This window comes from Pelobates fuscus, chromosome 10, assembly GCF_036172605.1.
Source record: "Pelobates fuscus isolate aPelFus1 chromosome 10, aPelFus1.pri, whole genome shotgun sequence".
Classification (NCBI taxonomy): domain Eukaryota; kingdom Metazoa; phylum Chordata; class Amphibia; order Anura; family Pelobatidae; genus Pelobates; species Pelobates fuscus.
This window is the reverse complement of record NC_086326.1, coordinates 141,656,640-141,678,064: the sequence shown is the minus strand read 5'-3', so window position 1 is coordinate 141,678,064 and position 21,425 is coordinate 141,656,640. Positions and strand designations below refer to the sequence as shown.

Sequence of the window (21,425 nt, the reverse complement as noted above, 5' to 3'; positions counted from 1 at the left end):
CAGTGTCTTTCTATTTTGTTATGTCTGCTTATGTCTTCATACCAACAAGGAGCACAGATCTATTCACTTTTGGACCTTTATCTAACCCTAAGAGGTATGCAATTTGGGCAGCTCCAGGGACAGTCTCATTCCCCAAAGTATTCATGCATGGCACTGCAACCCATGCAGTTGTTTGAAAATCAAAAATTGTTGCTTTGTTTAACTCATGCTTACATTTAAAAAAATAAAATTAGTTTGTAGCATCTGAACTGATCTCTATTTTATTTAAAACATTTCTAGAAATGCATTTGAAAGTGATAAATACGGTCAATGATGAACAAACATTAGGTGTCAAGAGTTTTTCTACACTTTAAGGAACTGTACTAAAAATAATGCAAAATCTGATTTATATAAAGCTTTATTACACACAGCCAGCTGACTGACAATTGTTATGCTTTAACTGATGTTTAAGAAGACTTGATTTAACAGTAAAGCATTTCCCACATTCAAAGCATGAGAATGGCTTCTCTCCTGTGTGAATTCTGTGATGTATAACTAGATTTGCTTTAAAATAGAAAGATTTCCCACATTCAATACATGAAAAGGGTTTTTCTCCAGAGTGAATCCTCTGGTGTTTAACAAGGCTTGATTTTAAAGAAAACGATTTCCCACATTCTGTACAGACAAATTGATTTGTTTCTAAATGAGTTCTTTCATGTTCCAAGAGACTTGATCTAATAGAAAAGCATTTCCCACATTCAGAACATGAAAATAGTTTTTCCTCCGTCTGAATCTGCTGATGGTTTAAAAGCAGGTAGCTTTGGCTAAATGTTTTTCCACACTCTGAAAACGGCCTCTCCCCTGTGTGACTACTCTGATGCATCTTCAAATCTGACAGAGTAATGAAACATTTCCCACATTCAGTGCATGAATATGGTTTGTCTCCTGTGTGAATCCGTAGATGTTTATTAAGACTTGACTTTACACGATAACATTTGCCACATTCATTGCACGAAAATGGTTTTTCGCCTGTATGAACCATATGATGGGTCTTTAGATGTGATAAAGAAGTAAAACATCTCCCACACACTTCACATGGAAATGGTTTTTCTCCTGCGTGATTCCTTAAATGTTTTACAAGACTTGATTTTAAACCAAAACATTTTCCACACTCTATACATGAAAATGGTTTATCCCCTACATGAGTACTGCTATGAGAAAACAGACTTGAACGGTTTCGAAAACATTTTCCACATTCAGAACATGAATATGGTTTCTCTCCTGTGTGAAGCCTCATGTGTGTATAAAGCCTGGAGCTTTGACTAAAGCATTTTCCACATTCAGAACATGAATATGGCTTCTCTCCTGTGTGAACTCTCTGATGTATCATGAGATTTGATTTAGATGTAAAACATTTCCCACACACAGAACAAGAGAATGGTTTCTCGCCTGTATGTGTCATACAATGAATGACAAGTTTCGATTTACAAGGGAATTGTTTCCCACATTCTGCACAAGTTAGTTTCTTCCTTTTGTGAAGCATCCGGTGTTTGACAAGATCCGAGGTACTAGAAAAACACTCTTCACAATCAGAGCAGTTGAACATCTTATCGGTGGAGTGCACGCTTTGGTGACTGTTGCTGCACTCGCTGATCTGGTCTTCTTCACCGACTCTAACCACCAGATATTCTTCATTATAGCACACATCCTGTGTATCTTTGTGCTTTGCGGGTGTACAAACGTCAGTGTCCATAAGATTTCCTTCTTTCCACAAACCATGCTCCTCTTTAATACAAGTAGATGTATATTCAGTTGATGTATGTTCCGTAGGTTCAAAAATGTCATGTTCAGTGAGATTTTCTTCTTCACATAAGGTTAAATCATCCTTAATACAAGTGGATGTATATTCTCTCTGTGTATGTTCTGTCCGTGTATACATGTCAGTGTCTGGGAAATTTCCTTCTACATATAAGGCTGATTTGTTCTTCATGAGATTCCACGTATAGCCTGTCTGTGAATAAATGTCCCTGTCTAGAAAGGCTTCTTCTTCCTTAACATTAGCAGATGTATGTTCTACCGTCCTATGCTCAGTTGATGAATAAATGCCATGGTCTGTGAGGTCTCCAGAAGAGGCAGCTCCTTCATGAAAATGAGTAGGTGTACATTCTGCCTGAGCGGGTTTAGTTGCTGTAGAAGTGTCAGTATCTATGAATCTTACTTCATCACGAATGGCTGATTCCTTTCTCACGGGTGGATCCTGTCTCTCCTTTGGTTTCTTTATTGTTGGGTATTTCTCCTCCCAATAATCATGGACAATTTTATTTTTCGTTACAAGGTCTGGTGAGTAAACGGGAGAACACAATTACGCAAACATGCACAATTTCATTCCAAAGAGTTTGCAAATATAGCAGGTTTTTTTTGTTTTGTTTTTTACCAGAACCATCTTCACCTTTTATTTCTCATTAAAGGGACACTATAGTCACCAACACAACTTTAGGTTAATGAAGCAGTTTTGGTGTAAAGATCATCCCCCTACATTCTCACTGCTTAATTCTCTGCCATTTAGGAGTTCTTTCCATGCAACCCTAGCCACACCTCCTCTGGTAGCGACTCACACAGATTGTATGAAAAAAATGGTTTCATTTTTCAATCAGATGTTAACTTGATTTGTATGTTTTTAACTCCTGTTTTGTGTAATAAGCTTTCATCAGACTTAGGAGGCTCCTGCAAAGTCCAGCAAGCTATTAACAGTGCAGAAGATGATACATTCTAAATTAAACAGACTGTTCACTAGAGGAAGTGTAAACCATTAGATCTCACTTTACATGAAGTGTTTAGGAATGCTGTGCAAATCACATGCAGGGAGGTGTGACCAGGGCTGCATAAACAATAAACTCCTAAATGGCAGAGAATTGAGCAATGATACTGCAAGGGCATGATCTATACACCAAAACTGCTTAATTAAGCTAAAGTTGTTTTGGTGACTATAGTTTCCCTTTAAGTTAATGTGTTAGTAATTTCTTTAAAGTTTTATATTGTAAAGCACCATATAATTAAAGGGACACTATAGTCGCCCAGACCACTTCAGCTCAATTAAGTGGTCTGGGTGCCAGGTCCCTCAGGTTTTAACCCTTCAGATGTAAACATAGCAGCTTCAGAGACATATTATGCCTCCATCACGCAGAGCGTCCATAGGAAAGCACTTGCCGCCCATGCGCATTCTGCTCCGCTGATTTCTGCGGGGGAGGAGAGGTCACCAGCGCTGAGGGAGTCCGGAGCTGGAATAAGGTAAGCTTCTGAAGGGTTTTAACCCCTTCAGCGCCACGGGAGGGGGTACCCTCAGGGCACTATAGTGTCAGGAAAACCGCTTTGTTTTCCTGACACTATAATGATCCTTTAATAATAATAATAACAAAGACAGTGAAGGAAGCTTTAAAATGTTCAGATTTCACATATGTAATAGGAGGATTCAAGCGAGCAAGACCGTTCCTAAAAAATAGATACATAGCTTTATGGCAGATCTTTCTGGGCCTGATCTTGCCGCAGAAACTCCTGAACAGCAGGTTTATATGGAATAAGTTGTTTACCCCTCAGGAGCAGTTACATTCATCAATCAGAATGAGTGTAACTACTCTATAAACATACAGCAACCATACTGTGTCTGTTATCACTTGATATACTGACTACATAAGTGTGTGGCTCAGTTTTCTATCAGAGAGAAAGAAAGAGCAGTCTAGGATGTGTGCACGATACGGGCTTTAAGCACAAATATGAAAGTAATTTAACCTCTGCTTACCCAATGAGATGAGGGGCTGCTGATTTTCCACAATCACTTCTTTGTAGAGAGCCCTGTGGTTTTCTAGATACTCCCACTCCTCCATGGAGAAATAGACAGTGACATCCTCAGATCTTACAGGAACCTGGCACACACAATGATACAGTCACCATCCAGACACAGCCCTTGGTTTTACAGTATAATGTCCCATTCCCAGCAGCCTCACCTCTCCAGTCAGCAGCTGGATGATCTGATTGGTCAGTTCAAGGATCTTCTCCTCATTGTTCTTCTCATGTATTGGTGAGTGATGCAGAGACACCATGCCAGGGATCTGGGTCCTGCAGGGACTTTCTGACACATGAGGACTGCTGCTGTGTGTGACACATACCTCAGGATTCTTCCTAACCCTGTAATCCTGTAATTTAGGTGATATTAAAAAAGAGAAGTTGAACTGGGGTCATTTCTAAATGTCACTATAAAGCATATAAAAGTTATGTACAAAATGAGAAAACTTAACTCACTTAAGTCTAACTAGGTCCCACTGTTGTAGACACTATAGATACTCAAGCTTTATGTGTGAAGTGATTTTCATGAATTATTTATGTCTTAAATACAGCATAAAATGTTCTTCCTAGCTCCAGCCAAGGGCTGGGGGCATTTGTAAGTTACATGTTTTAATTTGTTCACTTCTGTATTGTATTATACCGTTACACACTGTTACTCCTATAATTTATCGTCTTTTACTTACTATAACGTATTGTAATAAATGGACATATAATATCACAATGTGTTTTGTATTTTCTCTCCACATATACAAGTATAATACCAAGAAATATAAAAAAAGATTGTTGTAACGTATTGCTTAATTATTGTGTATTAATTAACAGATTCATATTCATACTTAAAAGGACACTATAGTCACCGAACCAACTTTAGCTTAATGAAGCAGTTATAGGGTATTGCTTATGTCTCCACTGTTCAATTCACTGCAATTTATAAGTTAAATCACTTTGTTTCTGTTTATTCAGCCCTAGCCACACCTCCCCTGGCTGTGACTGACACAGCATACATGGAAAAAAATGGTTTCACTTTGATTTAGATGTGACTTACTTTAAAAGGTTTTTTTTTTTTTCCTGCTCTGTAAATATAATTTTAAGAACATATAGAAGGCTTCTTCATGGTCTAGCAAGCCATTAACTGAGCAGGAGATATGAAATTCTTAATTACTTATAATTGCAGTAAAGGAAGTGTAAACATTAGATGACTCTTTGTAGGAAATGTTTAGGAAGGTTGTGTAAGCTGTCATAAAGCAGGTAGGTCGCAAAGTGAGGACCACCTGTACTACCTAAAATTTGTTGGCTTTTAACAGACCATGTTAGTGTTATGATACTATATTTCATGTTAATAAGTGGAAGTGTAATGCGGTAGTGGCCAAAGTAATAGTGATGTACACGTCACGTTCCCAGAATCCTCCTCACCTCTCCAGTCAGCAGGTAGATGATGTCCAGGGTGAGCTCCAGGATCTTCTCAGTCTGATTTCTGACCTTGTTCATTATGCCATAGCACAATATTGATTCTTTGCCACAATATTGATTCTTGCTTTTAGAAAAATAAAAACTTTATTTAAGTACAGTATGTGTGTTCTTAAATGTATTGGTGTGTGTGCTGGGTTTAGTTAACGAGAACATGAATTTTTTCTCAATGAGAGTCAGTGATAGGCTGAGAAAATTATCTGACACTCTTTGCCTATCACTGGCTCCCAGAATAATGCTCTTAGCCTATCACGGTCTCACAGAGAAATGCTCTTAGACTTATCACTGGCTCCAATAGAACAGTATTCACATTAACCCCTTAAGGACCAAACTTCTGGAATAAAAGGGAACCATGACATGTCACACATGTCATGTGTCCTTAAGGGGTTAAAACAACTGGATGGTACGACGCAGTTCCAGTACAAGGCGACACAGGCAGACCCGAATGGACGCTACCTATTCCTCAAGGGCACCATAGCGGACCACACCTATACCTTCGCCTGCCTGTACAGCCCCAATAGGAAACAACACACTTTTATCTGCCGGACCTTGGCCAAACTAGAAAAGTTCAGGGAAGGCCTACTGGTTGTAGCAGGTGATCTGAACCTACCGCTCGACCCCCGACTGGACACCTCCAGGGGCCACAGCGCAATACCCGCACACTGCCTTCGGGCGACGCTGCGGTCCTTACACAAGCTAGGACTGGTGGACAGCTGGAGGGCAAGCCATCCTGAGGGAAGGGACTACACCTGTTACTCTGCGGTCCATGCACGTTACAGCCGTATAGATTATATATTCATCGCGCAGGAATACCTGACTCTACTACAGGGGGCCGAGATAGGAACGATGGAGCAATCCGATCACGCTCCAACATTAGCGCACACCAGCTCCCCGCTTTTCAAACCTAAAGAACGTCAGTGGAAACTCAACGAGACACTCCTGGATGACCCCGAACTCATTACCATGACGACACACACATTGACCCAATACTTCACAACGAATGACACCCCGGACATAGCACCACTTACGCTATGGGAGGCGCATAAGTGTGTCATAAGAGGGCATCTCATAGCGATCAGCACCAAACGCAAGAAGGACAGGGTAGCACGCACGATCCATCTGAATGGACGCATAGCCGAACTCGAACAAGAACATAAACGCACACTAGATGAGGAGACTTATCTTCGTCTAACTGAGGCCCGTAGAGAACTCCGAACCATACTCTCTCAGGGAGTTCTACACACGGCGCGAAAAACAACCAGGTTCTTCTACGAGCACTCCAATAAATGTGGCAGACTGCTCGCAAAAATGCTTCAGGAAAAGCGAAGGACGCAGCACATCCATAAGATTTGCCCACAGGGACGTACAATCACACATCTCCCCGAGGGCATCTTGAATGCGTTTCATGAATACTACACGGCACTGTATGGCCAAACACCAACCCGGTCTGAAGCGGCATCCCAACACCACCGGGAACGAATCAACGCATATCTAGGCAACCATGTTGCTCGCAAGCTCACGCCGGAACAAGCATCCGAACTGGAACAACCCTTAACGATCGAGGAGCTAGCCGGAGCACTGAAAATAACAAAACCTCATAGGGCACCTGGCCCGGACGGCCTGCCCATCTCGTACCTGCGCACCTTCAAGGAGATTCTACTACCAAGACTTCTTGAGGGATTCAACTCAATACGAACAGGCGGTCAGTTCCCAGCGGACACACTGAGGGCGACGGTCACAATCATCCCAAAAGAAGGCAAAGACCCCACTAACTGTGCCAGCTATAGACCTATATCGTTACTAAATACCGATCTGAAAATTTTCGCTAAAGCTCTTGCGCTTAGGGTAGCACGGATACTACCCAACCTAATACACCCCGATCAGGTCGGCTTCATACCCGGAAGAGAGGCTCGGGACAACACAATTCGGGCCCTCAACGTGATCCACGCGGCGACGGCTAACAAACGCGAACTGGTAATTCTATCCACGGACGCCGAAAAGGCGTTTGACCGTGTGGATTGGACGTTCCTCGCTGAAGCCTTACGACACATGGGATTCGGACCTTACCTACGAACCTGGGTGGCGGCACTGTACACGACACCAACGGCACGTATAAGAGTTAATGGTGCACTTACTACACCGTTCAACATACGCAATGGTACACGGCAGGGCTGTCCCCTGTCCCCCCTCCTGTTTGCCCTCACTCTGGAGCCCTTTCTGGAGGCGGTCAGACGGGACGGGGGTATCACGGGGTTCCGCCTGGGCCGGGCAGAGCACCGGGTGGCGGCATATGCAGACGACATGCTCTTTTTCTTAGACCAACCCCGAATCTCAGTCCCAAACCTCCTGACTGCGTTCAAAGAGTACAAAACGGTATCCAACCTCACGCTTAACTTGGATAAGTCAGAAGCTATGCCGCTGGCCCAGGGACCCGCCATGACACAACACCTTCAAACGCATTTTCCATTCAAGATCTGTGCAACGAAAATACGATACCTGGGAATCTGGCTACCACGAGAACTGGAGCACACATACCAATTAAACTTTACACCCCTCCTCACGACCCTGCAACAAGATCTTAAAAAGTGGACGACACAGTATATCTCTTGGTTCGGGCGGATCAACGCAATAAAGATGAACGTAATGCCCCGAATTCTGTATCTATTTCAAACACTGCCTATAACCATACCACACTTGTTCTTTCAGACGGTAGCAGCAAGCATACAGCGCTTTGTTTGGAACCAGAGACCCACACGCGTCCGCAGGGCGGTCTTGGAAAGACCAAAGAACGCAGGAGGAACGGGATTACCATCAGTACTCGCATACTACCAAGCGACCCACTTACACCGACTAGTAGACTGGCATGCCAACCCGACCTCCAAGCTATGGGTGGAAATGGAAACGCACCAGGCACAGGGAAAGATCCCCGCCCTGTTGTGGCTGGGAGGAACCTCACCTGGCGACATGTATACAGGTAACCCGATGATCGACTCCACACTAAAGGTCTGGTGCAAGACCAGATACACCAACCAACTTACCACTTCGCCCAACCCCCTTACTCCGATAACCAACAACCCAAGACTAGCGGGGGGACTTAAACCCGCAGCCCTACGGAACTTCCAGGCTGCAGACTGGACATACCTCCGCCAATGGTGCACCAACTCGAACCTCAGAACATTAGCAGACCTACTACCGGATGCTAGACCGACACGACTAGACGAGTACCACTACCATACGCTGAGAACCTATTACAACACCTTAGCCGGTAAAGACCACATACACCGAGCTGTGCTCCCTCTAGAACAACTATGCACAGAGAGACGGCACCTCACACATGGTGTATCAACACTGTACGCCATACTCCAACACAATGGAGATAGTAAACCGGTGGGCTTCACTGGGCGGTGGGAAAAGGAGACGGGAACAGTGCTCACAGATTCCGAATGGGACAAAATCTTCCAGCTGACGCATAGGGGGACCATTAGCTCCAAATACCAGGAGTGCAATTATAAAATTTTGACGTACTGGTACAGGACCCCAGACGTACTTCGACATATACACGAATCAATACCAGGTGAATGTTGGAGGTGCGACACAGAGACGGGCACGGGGCTCCATATATGGTGGACATGCCCGCTTATCACGCCATACTGGCGGTTGATACACCAAACGATTAGAGAAATTACTGGTGCGGATCTCCCATTTCAGCCCCTGCCGATGCTGCTTAATCACACGCAGGAGCCACTAACGAAATACAAGAAGGGACTGACCATTCACCTGCTCACGGCCGCGAAAACACTTATACCAACACACTGGAAAAGCACAACGGTACCCACCTTCCAACAATGGGTTGACAGGGTAGAGCACATATATAACATGGAAATGATGACGGCATCACTACAAAGTCGGTCAGAAAAATGCGCCCTGACCTGGTTCCCGTGGATGGACTACATGGCCAAGAGGATTGCACGAGCCAGAGTGCAGGAGGGGGGGGCCGCGTCCGCCAGAGGGTCCGCTCCTAACCCCACACCCCTCTAATATACCACACAAGACAGTCGACAACCCTAGACTACTCAAGGGACGAGACGGCAGAACCTTGAGATAAGAACGTAACAACCCAAGCTCCTAAGTTGCCTGGTTGGAAACTAGGGTGACGGAAATCACGGACTTTATGTGACAGAGACAAACCCATGCTACCCCAACACGGGTATCTAGTCTAAACGCAAAAACACACCCCGACATCTGGAACACTAGTTACAGGGACGTGCCCGACACTTCACTAGATTGCGGGGCGAGTAGGAAGAAACAAATGCCGCCTCAGACACTCGGGCCCAGACCTAGACAGTGAGAGCACCGAGACTACCAGAGAACGAATCTTGACAGACAACAACTGTTATCCCCCCAGGGAGCCTAGACCTACACCAGTCAAGTTTGCACACACCCACAACAGGATATTGTGAGACGCTGGTGGGGGGAAGGGACCGGGGAGGGAACAACGATTAGACGAGGATAACCACGACTATGCAAAATACGCAGCCATTGACTTAGATACCAGTCCAGGTGATAACTTGGAATCACACAATATCTTAGCAACATGACCAAGCACAACACGCGAGACCACGGTAGCCACAAGACCACAGCCAATCGCAACTAGTACCACACGCACACACTGCCAGGAAAATTACACAGACATATAATAAGGACCCCAAACACATGCTGCAGGACATCCTCAGTGACACAGGTCAAGCGGACCAGTGCACGCTTGTGGGACCTATGGCACGAACCCCAACTGATAGGTCCAGGCTGGGAACTAGCCTGATACGATCAAAAGAAGCAACTTTACTCCTGAGGGCTATTTGGGTACGTGCTCCTTTCTTGCCACTCTCGGTTAGTAAAGACAGGCCACTGCACGTACATCCTTACCATATTTCAACGAAGCCATGCCCTGTACGACATAGGATCGTACGGGAGTCTGCGATAATAGGTACACAGTCCGCAAACGACCCGATGCAAACCAAATGGGTTGACCACAACAAACTTTACACATTAGAATTGATTTGCACCCGCAGTTATTTATCTGCTCATACAATACGCCAGAGACAATAGCAATACGGAGTTATGTAAGAATGGAAGACAGCGATAGATATGCCACGCGAAGGTCAACGCGATACTAGACAACCTCGCTGTGACTTGACAGAGGGGCATCTGTACAGGTCTACACTAATGCACTGGCCCATTATATAATTACTTTTATGCCGTCTGAAGATAACTTGGTGTGTCTCAGTGTTGAAGGTCTCTCACTAGTGTCTCAACTGCCTTGAAAAATGTATACTTGTCTGCTAACGTACAATGTGTATCACTGCAACACAGTTCCTCGAATAATGTTATGCGCTTTTTTCCTGTTCCTTCACATATATGTAATACCCGAAACTGAAAATAATTAAAATAAAGATTGTCAAAAAAAAAAAAAAACAACTGGATGGGTTAAACATTTTAACCCGTAACATAGGAGAGCGCCCAGGACATCCACTGATATCAAGTCGCTATGATGCCCAGAATGTTCCTTTAGAGCAGAACTGTCGTTTCCCAACAATCGATAGCACCTTCTTTCTTCACATTACTGGTGTGAATGAAGTAGTGAAGAGAAGTACAAATCTCATGTACCTCTGTGGCGTGTCTACATTATGGCCAACGGAGGCATCCCATGACGCCTCAGATGATGTAATCCTCAGGCTTCTATTAAGAAAGTATTTACAACAGGACTGTCATCCGAAGGTTTGGGACCCCTCACACAGTTCATGGTCTGTGCCCGCCTCTCACGGGGGATGCAGTTGTGTTTGGATAGGGGGAGGGATAGGGAGAGAGATTTTTTTTTAAGTGGCGTAGGATAGGGGCTGTGTTCTGTGCCTGTATATATATATATATATATATATATATATATATATATATATATAAACATAAACACATTAGGGATACAGGGCCCTGACTTACAAGTGCATTGCAGGTTCAGGGTTTTTACCTGTTTTGCTGGTGTGCTTGGTAAAGCATGTGAATTCAAATATAGTGAATTAAATAATAGCAGAGGTTACAGCTCCCATTTGTATGGCTATTTGGTTCTCCTAAGGGGGCTAATAATGCAATGCAACATGTTCTACATCAGCCCTGCTTTAAACACCCCAATATAATACATTATTATATATTATTATATATTATAAACCAGCAGCAGCTCCTCTCACCCTGTTTGTAGATGCTCTGTATCAGGGCTGTCCAACCTGCGGCCCCCCAGCCCTGCTCTATAGCCTCCTTCTTCTATGTACAAGGTTATATAGAGCTATAAACACCAGAGGCAATATATAAAACAAGAAAAGAAAAAAAAGAGCCAAATACTAGAGTTATAAATACTAAAGACATAGTACTTCTCAGGAGATCTAGCTGTACCTTTTAACTACCAAGGGTCTCCGGGAAAATGTCTCCTATTGTATTTTGTCTCTTGTGTTCTGAGCTTTGTTGCCATGGTGACCGACTCGGCATTCGGGCTGTGTGCCTGTTTTCATGAATCAGCTCGGTTTTCTCTTTATAGAATGAGTTATTTTACACAATGTTTGGTGCCTACTTCACTGTGTTTGCAGCAGAATTATTTTAATCATTTTTTCTATATATTTCTTCCAATCAGTTTGTTTCTAGATCCTTGTAAGAAGGCACACACACTGCAAGAACAATAAAATCAAAACATAAACAGTGTAAATATGGGGAATTATTCACTATCAGAACATAAACAGTGTAAATATGGGGAATTATTCACTATCAGAACACAAACAGTGTAAATATGGGGGATTATTCACTATCAGAATATAAACAGTGTAAATATTGGGAATTATTCACTATCAGAACATAAACAGTGTAAATATGGGGAATAATTCACTATCAGAACATAAACAGTGTAAATATGGGGAATTATTCCCTATCAGAACACAAACAGTGTAAATATGGGGGATTATTCACTATCAGAATATAAACAGTGTAAATATTGGGAATAATTCACTATCAGAACATAAACAGTGTAAATATGGGGGATTATTCACTATCAGAACACAAACAGTGTAAATATGGGGAATAATTCACTATCAGAATATAAACAGTGTAAATATGGGGGATTATTCACTATCAGAATATAAACAGTGTAAATATGGGGAATAATTCACTATCAGAATATAAACAGTGTAAATATGGGGGATTATTCACTATCAGAATATAAACAGTGTAAATATTGGGAATAATTCACTATCAGAACATAAACAGTGTAAATATGGGGGATTATTCACTATCAGAACACAAACAGTGTAAATATGGGGAATAATTCACTATCAGAATATAAACAGTGTAAATATGGGGGATTATTCACTATCAGAATATAAACAGTGTAAATATGGGGAATAATTCACTATCAGAATATAAACAGTGTAAATATGGGGGATTATTCACTATCAGAATATAAACAGTGTAAATATTGGGAATAATTCACTATCAGAACATAAACAGTGTAAATATGGGGGATTATTCACTATCAGAACACAAACAGTGTAAATATGGGGGATTATTCACTATCAGAACACAAACAGTGTAAATATGGGGAATAATTCACTATCAGAATATAAACAGTGTAAATATGGGGGATTATTCACTATCAGAATATAAACAGTGTAAATATTGGGAATAATTCACTATCAGAACATAAACAGTGTAAATATGGGGGATTATTCACTATCAGAACACAAACAGTGTAAATATGGGGGATTATTCACTATCAGAACACAAACAGTGTAAATATGGGGGATTATTCACTATCAGAACACAAACAGTGTAAATATGGGGAATTATTCACTATCAGAACACAAACAGTGTAAATATGGGGGATTATTCACTATCAGAACACAAACAGTGTAAATATGGGGGATTATTCACTATCAGAACATAAACAGTGTAAATATGGGGAATTATTCACTATCAGAATATAAACAGTGTAAATATGGGGGATTATTCACTATCAGAACACAAACAGTGTAAATATGGGGGATTATTCACTATCAGAACACAAACAGTGTAAATATGGGGGATTATTCACTATCAGAACACAAACAGTGTAAAAATGGGGGATTATTCACTATCAGAACATAAACAGTGTAAATATGGGGAATTATTCACTATCAGAATATAAACAGTGTAAATATGGGGGATTATTCACTATCAGAACACAAACAGTGTAAATATGGGGAATTATTCACTATCAGAACACAGTGTAAATATGGGGGATTATTCACTATCAGAACACAAACAGTGTAAATATGGGGGATTATTCACTATCAGAACACAAACAGTGTAAATATGGGGAATTATTCACAGATACTGATCAGTTACGTTTAACACACACCACACAGTGTACTGGCTCAGGCATCCCATGATCCTTATTTGTTAGATTTGTTGTTTTTTGCCTATCTGCAGACAACCCATTCATCAAACAAAGGTCTATGATAAAACAATGTTACTCAGGTGGGATTATAATAACTTTTCATGGAGTGAAATAATTACACCATAAAATAAAAAACAAATTGAAAGCAGCAACTATATGGACAAAGCAACATTAACCTGAACAGCTGTATGGCAGCTAACATATTTATTGCTCTAAAAACATTACAATCACTACAATAAATACAAAATGCTTTTAAAAAAAATAAACTATAACCATGGTAGTGTTCGTTAAATGTTCACGTTCTAAATTTTAGATGTTATTTTAACTCACATATATGACAAATCATACAACTTGTTGAGATTGTTTTATAGTTTTATTTAACTGAAACGACAAGGGCTAGGAACAACACACACACACGCACACACACACACACACGATCTCCCTCAACATTAAAGATACATGTTGTTCACTGCGTATATATTCTAATATTCAAATGAACACAATGTTAGAAACATATGTATAAATAGCCTGTTCCTGTAGGATATGAAATAAAGTAAAATGTACCGTTTGTACAAAGGCATCATAGTCTTGGCTCAGCCCCTCTTCTGGGATGCATAAATTTGGCCAATCATATGCCTCTCCATAGAGAATCAATGAGGTCCCTACTATGCATGCCCAGAAATCAATGCTCAGGACCAATTGGATTCTCCTCACAGAGACACTGCAATGTTTCACTTTGGTGAGGCTTTACTGTGCTCGGCACAGCACCGAACGTAAAGACTTTTTTTACAGTCTGCTCTAGGAAGTGCAGAAGTTTGGTGGCTGAGGTTTCTCACACATGGCAATGTTTGCATGTGTCAGTCTGCAGGAACAGGATCTCTGGACTAAGCTGTAATAGTTTTGATGCTTAGTATTTCCCTTTAACCAGGTTAACGTTACTATTAGAGTTACTATTTTTAAAAGGTTGGAAGATAATAGTTGCCTTTACATCTAAGTGACTATACAGAAAATCTTATTCTGACACCAAACATTGAGTGTAAGGTGTAGATTTATCTGTATACTCCCTGTTTCTCTCACTTTTTCAAAGACATACTTTTCAACTGGTGGTCGAACGGTTTTAAGTTTTGCTCACACTCAAGCAGTGGTGTATTTTGGATCTGTGCTGCCCTAGGCAAGATGGAACTTGGGCACCCCCTAACTTAAATTTGCCCCACCCCTTCCTGTCAAAGACTAAGACACACACTTGGACTGACAGACACACACTCACACACACTGATTTGACACAATCTGACAGACCCACACACTCACTGACTCACTCACAGACACACACAATGACACAGACACACCCACTCACTCACTGACACAATGACACGCATACACAATCACTCAGACACACACATTCACTCACTCAGACACACACACAATCACTCAGACACACAATGACAGACATACACAATCACTCAGACACACAATGACAGACATACACAATCACTCAGACACACACTGACAGATATACACTGCAGAATATTGCATATTCTATGTTTCTATTGATTATATATGGATGTGTGGATTGACATAAGTAATTTCTTTGTCTGAGAGGTCTGGAATGTAAGTTGGTGTTTTTGTCCTTATATGACTAGAGTTATAGTCTGACGTCAGTATGGGCACATCTATATAGTAACAGAGGGACACGAGGTCTCTCTCTCTCTTGGCTCTCTTTCCTGTACAACGATGTAACTCTCCCATCAGAAGTCCACCAATTACCATCTGCTGTTGAATGTCTATTATCCTGTAACATCCTTTCCTGTTTTATTATGTATCAGTAACTAAGAATAAACCTGAAGAAACCATAAGTCAGATTGCGTATTAGTACTTTTCATTAAAGGACCACTATAGGCACCCAGACCGCTTCAGTTCAATGAAGTGGTCTGTGTGCCAGGTCCAGCCAGGATTAACCCTTTTTGCTGTAAACATAGCAGTTTCAGCTAAACTGCTATGTTTACCTATGGGCTAATCCAGCCTCTAATGGCTGTCTCATTGACAGCCGCTAGAGGCACTTCCGCGCTTCTCACTGTGATTTTCGGTGAGAAGACGCCAGCGTCCATAGGAAAGCATTGAGAATGCTTTCCTATGGACTAGCTGAATGCGCGCATTTCTCTTGCCGCGCATGCGCATTCAGCCGATGATGGCAAAAAGGAGGCGGAGAGTTCCCCGTGCCGAGGGAGCCCGGCTGGGGAAAAAGGTATGTGTTTAACCCCTTCCACCCCCTAGAGCCTGGCGGGAGGGGGACCCAGAGGGTGGGGGAGGAGGGGGAGGGACCTAGAGACCCTATAGTGCGAGGAAAACGAGTATGTTGACCTGGCACTACAGTGGTCCTTTAATATAGACATATATTAACTTGGCGAGCATTTGGCCCAAGACTATATATACAAAAGACGTATATACATCAATCAAGTGAAGACAAGAAGTAATTAATTAGATTTAATATTGACGATTCTAGCAAGATTTTACATACACTCACTCACAGACATACACAGACACACACATCCCCCCCCCCCCAACACTCATAGATTATTTTCCAATTTTCATTTAAAATCCACTCAGCCTTCCTACCTTTGGGAAAGCTGGGTGATTTTTTTTTTACCTGGGGTCCAGTGGGGCTGCTTGCTGGGCTCTTTGGGCAGGGAGGCAGGCAGGCGTGCAGGCAGATGGGTGGCTAGCTGAGTTCCAAGGCGGGCGGCGAGGGAGGGCTGATTTGTGAGTTCTCTCTGCTCAGCACCCTCGCGCGCCGCAGAGTGATGCCGGGAGCCGGAATATGAAGTCCGCCCACCTTGGAACTCAGCTACCCGTCTGCCACCAGGCTAACAAGGTATTTGCCTGGGCATTTGGGGGTGGCGTTTTTTTGCCACCCCCTGAAAAATGCCGGCAAAGGCAAATGCCTTGTTTGCCTCGCGGCAAATACATCACTGCACTCAAGTTCACCACATACGGATTGCAGGGTCTTTAACGCTATCCAAAAATGGTGGTGGTCTTCTTACAGAGGTAGATGCTCTTCATAAAGTCCATAAAAGGTTTAGATCACAGTCCACATTGAAGGACGGACTGTGCCTTTACTTTAATACAAAGCTACTCTATGTGCATGTTAAAAATAAAACACAACAAAAAAACATCCTGCCTCACTGTAGGCCACTCTTCCAAAACCATGCTTTTAATGCTTAGAAACGTTACTATTAAAATTATAAAAACACATAATGTTACATATTGTTTTTGTGACAAACATTTATATTACAGGAATGTTTATGTTTAGGATAATTCTGTATCTGATCTATTTCTTTTCCCATAACTGTAAACATGTCTCACAATCTATATTTTTAAGAATTTTTGCTAGCACAATATATAGAAAATGTTTATGCTCTTTTAATAGAGCTTATGAAAATATATCCAAAAATGATCAACTTTTAAGAAAAAAAACAAAAAATTGTGTGCAATGTTTACATGAGGATGGATCGTGTGTGAAGTCTCTGATGTTTAAGAAGATTTGACTTATCATTAAAACGTTTCCCACATTCTATACAAGAGAATGGTTTTTCACCCGTGTGAATCATCTGATGCTGAACAAGATGCGAGCTGCGTGTGAAACATTTCCCACATTTAGCACAGGAAAATGGTTTATCTCCTCTGTGGATTTTCTGATGCTCAACAAGATGAGAGTTTTGGTAGAAACATTTCCCACACTCAGGGCATGAAAAAGGTTTATCTCCTGTGTGAATCCTCTGATGCGTAGCAAGATCTGATTTGTAAGAAAAAGGCTTTGCACATTCTGAACAAACAAACGGCCCCTCCTTTCTGTGAAACTTGTGATGTTTCAAAAGATTTGACTTGTCACTAAAACATTTCCCACATTCAGAACATGAGAATGGTTTTTCCCCTGTGTGAATTCTCTGATGTTTAGTAAGATCTGCATTGCTAGTGAAACATTTATGACACACAGAGCAGCTGTAAATTCTTTCTGAAGTGCGTGGTTTTGTCTTTAATGTACTAACAGATAGTGTTTTAGTCATGTCACTGTATTTTTTTCGGGGGAACCCTTTGAGCACTCTTTGCTTTCTTTGGTCCCCTTTATTTGGTCTAATAAAAATATTTTCGCTTTCTGGGCAGTCTGTCACATTTTCTACATCAGATGATGAGGACTCATTCTTTATTTGAATACAAATATAGTTGGGTTCTGTAGATTCGGTGGTTGTGTAACTGTCAGTGTCTGAGAGATCTCCTTCTTCATAGATGGCTGATTCCTCTGTATTATGAGTTGATGTATATTCTGTATGAGTCTCTCCTGCATTATAAAAATCCACATTAGTGTCATCTCTTTCATATGAAGCCGATTCCTCCTTTATATGAGATTTACATTCTGTGTGGGTGTTAGTGTCTGTAACGGGGTCTTCGTCACTCGAAAGTGATTCCTCCTTAATATGGACATATAAAAATTCATTTTCTTGATCTTCTGACGATTCATATTCAACAGTGTTTTCACATGAGGCAGATTGTTCCTTGATATGAGCAGAAGATGCATATTCTGTCTGCGTATGTTCTCTGGGCGAACACATTTCAAGGTGGTTCACTTCTTCATATGACACCAAATCCTTGCCTACATCTCTGACAGACTTTCTGTGTCTCCTTATGGGTTTATTAATCACCAATAATTGAGTACTCTGGTAATGTTCTGCATCTTCTCTGTCGTTGCTTACAGGATCTGGAAAAGTATATGAGATGTTTTTATCTTTACATTCATTTCTTCTCATGGATCCATCAAGTGGAAATAAATGGTACATGAGAAATATACGTCATTACAAAAAAAGTCAATTTTGTACAAACTTAATAGAAAAGTATAATTTCAGGAATACAAACATCTATTCCTGACATTATAGTGTTCAACTAACTATTAAGCCCACCTCTGATCACATGGGAAAAAGTTTTCACCCACTTTTTTAACCAAGCCGCTCCGGTGTTGCCAATTTTAGTTATTTAAGCCAATCCAATGCTCTCCCATAGGGAAGCATAGGAAGGCTATTGCAGATGCTATTTAATCAATGTCTCTATGGAGAATGTTCAGCGTCTCAATACTTCGCATGGAGGAGCTGAACGTCAGTGCAGCACTGGATTAGGAAGCCCCTCTAGTGGCTGTCTGAGTGACTGCCACTAGTGGTCTTCCTAGGCAGCAATATACTGCCTTCAGAGTTTACAGTGCTATAGACAGACAGGGACAGGCTATAGACTCCTCAACTAATACAGTAGGTTCTAGTGGTTCTGGTGAATACAGTGTTCCTGTTTAAAGAAACACACAGATATCAATGCTGATATTAGATAATGCCACCATCAACTATTATCATTTGTTCACTACAAAAAAACAAACAACAAATCAGTCATTTCTGACACCAGCGTGTATTCTTACCAGGTTCTGGTACTACAGTGGCATGAGATCGTGGTGTATGATGAAACCTGGTCAGCCAGTGAGAAAGCTGGCCATTTTTCAGATCAGATTATTCCTGAGCCTTTCCGATGTATGTGGTTATTTGCTATACTGAAATGTGATTTTGACTAATTAATAATTTTATGTGTAACCACGTCAAAGACTCTGCAGGTACTATATGTGCCAAACGTGTCCCTTACAGTAAGATTCCTGCCTTGAATCCTTAACACTTGAGGAATATTATACTTCAGTACACCAACCATAAACCATATTTCAATACCATCCTGTAGAATCCACATTTTTTATTTTATAAAAAAATAAAGATATAGACATGTGTGTACAATTTTATATATTAAAAAAAAATAAAAAATGAACACATCTTACCCAGAGGCCTGTTGGGCCGTTCTTTCTCCATGATGTTCTTCTACAAATTGAAAGGCTTCTTTGAACTTCTTTGATCCTAAAGTATGGGATTTCTATGTTATTGTATTTTCTCGCGCTTTTACTGGAAATCAAAAAGTAAAACATGATCTGAAACTTTTATACCTTTTTCATAATTTCAACTTCCAAATCCAACCTTTTCAGCATTGAAGGGGACTGCAGGAAGCTACAGGATAAACAGACACCAAATTATACATATTAGGGCCAGGTTTGCATTTTTTACACGTGCAAGAGACATCATACAAAAATAAAATATGATCCATGCTACCTGGTCAATATATCTTTGAGAAAACAAGTGCACAATAAAGCGTCAGTCTAAGCACCATAACTACTACATGACATTATAGTTCTTATGGTGCAATTAGGCTCTGCACACCTTCCTCTGGTTTTAGGTTACACAGTTTTCAACCTGTTTTATTAATAACAAGGTATCAAAGATGCCCAGTACTCATTAAATACGAATAATGAAGTTACACTTTTGCAATAGCAAAATTAAAGGGACCCTATTGTCACCTAAACATTTTTAGCTTACTGAATCAGTTTTGCTATATATATCATGCCTCTGCAGTCTTGCTGCTCAATTCTCTGCTGTTTAGGAGTTACATGACTTTTGTCTCTATTGTTGCAATCCTAGCCACACCTCCCATGGCTGTGACTGACACAGACCGCATGAAATAAAATGGTTTCATTTTCAATCACATATTAACTTACTTTAAACGTTTTTATCTCCTGCTCTGTAAATTGAAGTTTAATCACACACAGTAGGCTCATGCAGGGTCTAGCAAGCTATTAACAGAGCACTAGATAAGACATTCTAAATCAAATAGAATTTGCAATAAAGGAAGTATAAACATTAGATGACTCTTTACAGGAAGTGTTTAGGAAGGCTGTGCAAACAAAGTGATTTAACTCCTAAATCGCAGGGAATTGAGCAGTGCAACTGTATGGGCATGATCCATACATTAAAACTGCTTCATTAAAGGGACACTGTAGGCACCCAGACCACTTCTGCCCATTGGAGTGGTCTGGGTGCCAACTCCCACTACCCTTAACTCTGCAAGTGTAATTATTGCAGTTTTTTTTATAAACTGCAATAATTACCTTGCAGGGTTAACTCCTCCTCTAGTGGCTGTCTACTAGACAGCCACTAGAGGGCACTTCTGTATCTATAGCACAGGTTTTCTGTGCTATACTTTATATAGTGGTCCTGTCCCAAATGATACTGCACAGAGGCTAAAGACTTATTATTTGTGCTGTTTCACAGGTCTGTTACTGCACTCTGTGATCCTGATATTCTTTATATTCTGTATAAAATGTATTACACTAGGGTCTGTCTATTTCTATGTTATTTAGGTTAATTTATTGCCAAGTCTATGGTAAATCGGCATGTATTAATTATATATTAATCTATTGTGTGTGCTCTCACTCACATATTGTCGGGACTCTCCTGAAGATCGATATGTTTTTAGGCTCCAAATTGATATTCATAAGTAACGAGCTCAGAGAATCAGCCACACGGACACCAAGTCAGTATAAAGATGATTCCAATTTTAAGCGGTGCATAATTATACAGGTTAAACAAAGAAGGCGCAGTTTTCACATGATACTGTTAACATGAGTAATTGGCCTTGTACGCTATCTTTAGGTGCTGTTCCCTGTAACAGTTTCAATTCTGTACAAAACAGCTTCTTGTCAGGACACCAAATTGCCACATGGACAAGAACAACTTAACTAACAAACTAGTAGGGAGGACAAAATGGAGTC

General features: G+C 41.2%; 1 pseudogene; it reads right to left on the bottom strand.

Annotated features, from left to right (window-relative positions):
* Window positions 1-382: 382 nt before the first annotated feature.
* LOC134574823 (zinc finger protein 850-like) overlaps window positions 383-21,425 on the bottom strand; it is an 86,331-nt pseudogene continuing 65,288 nt past the window's right edge.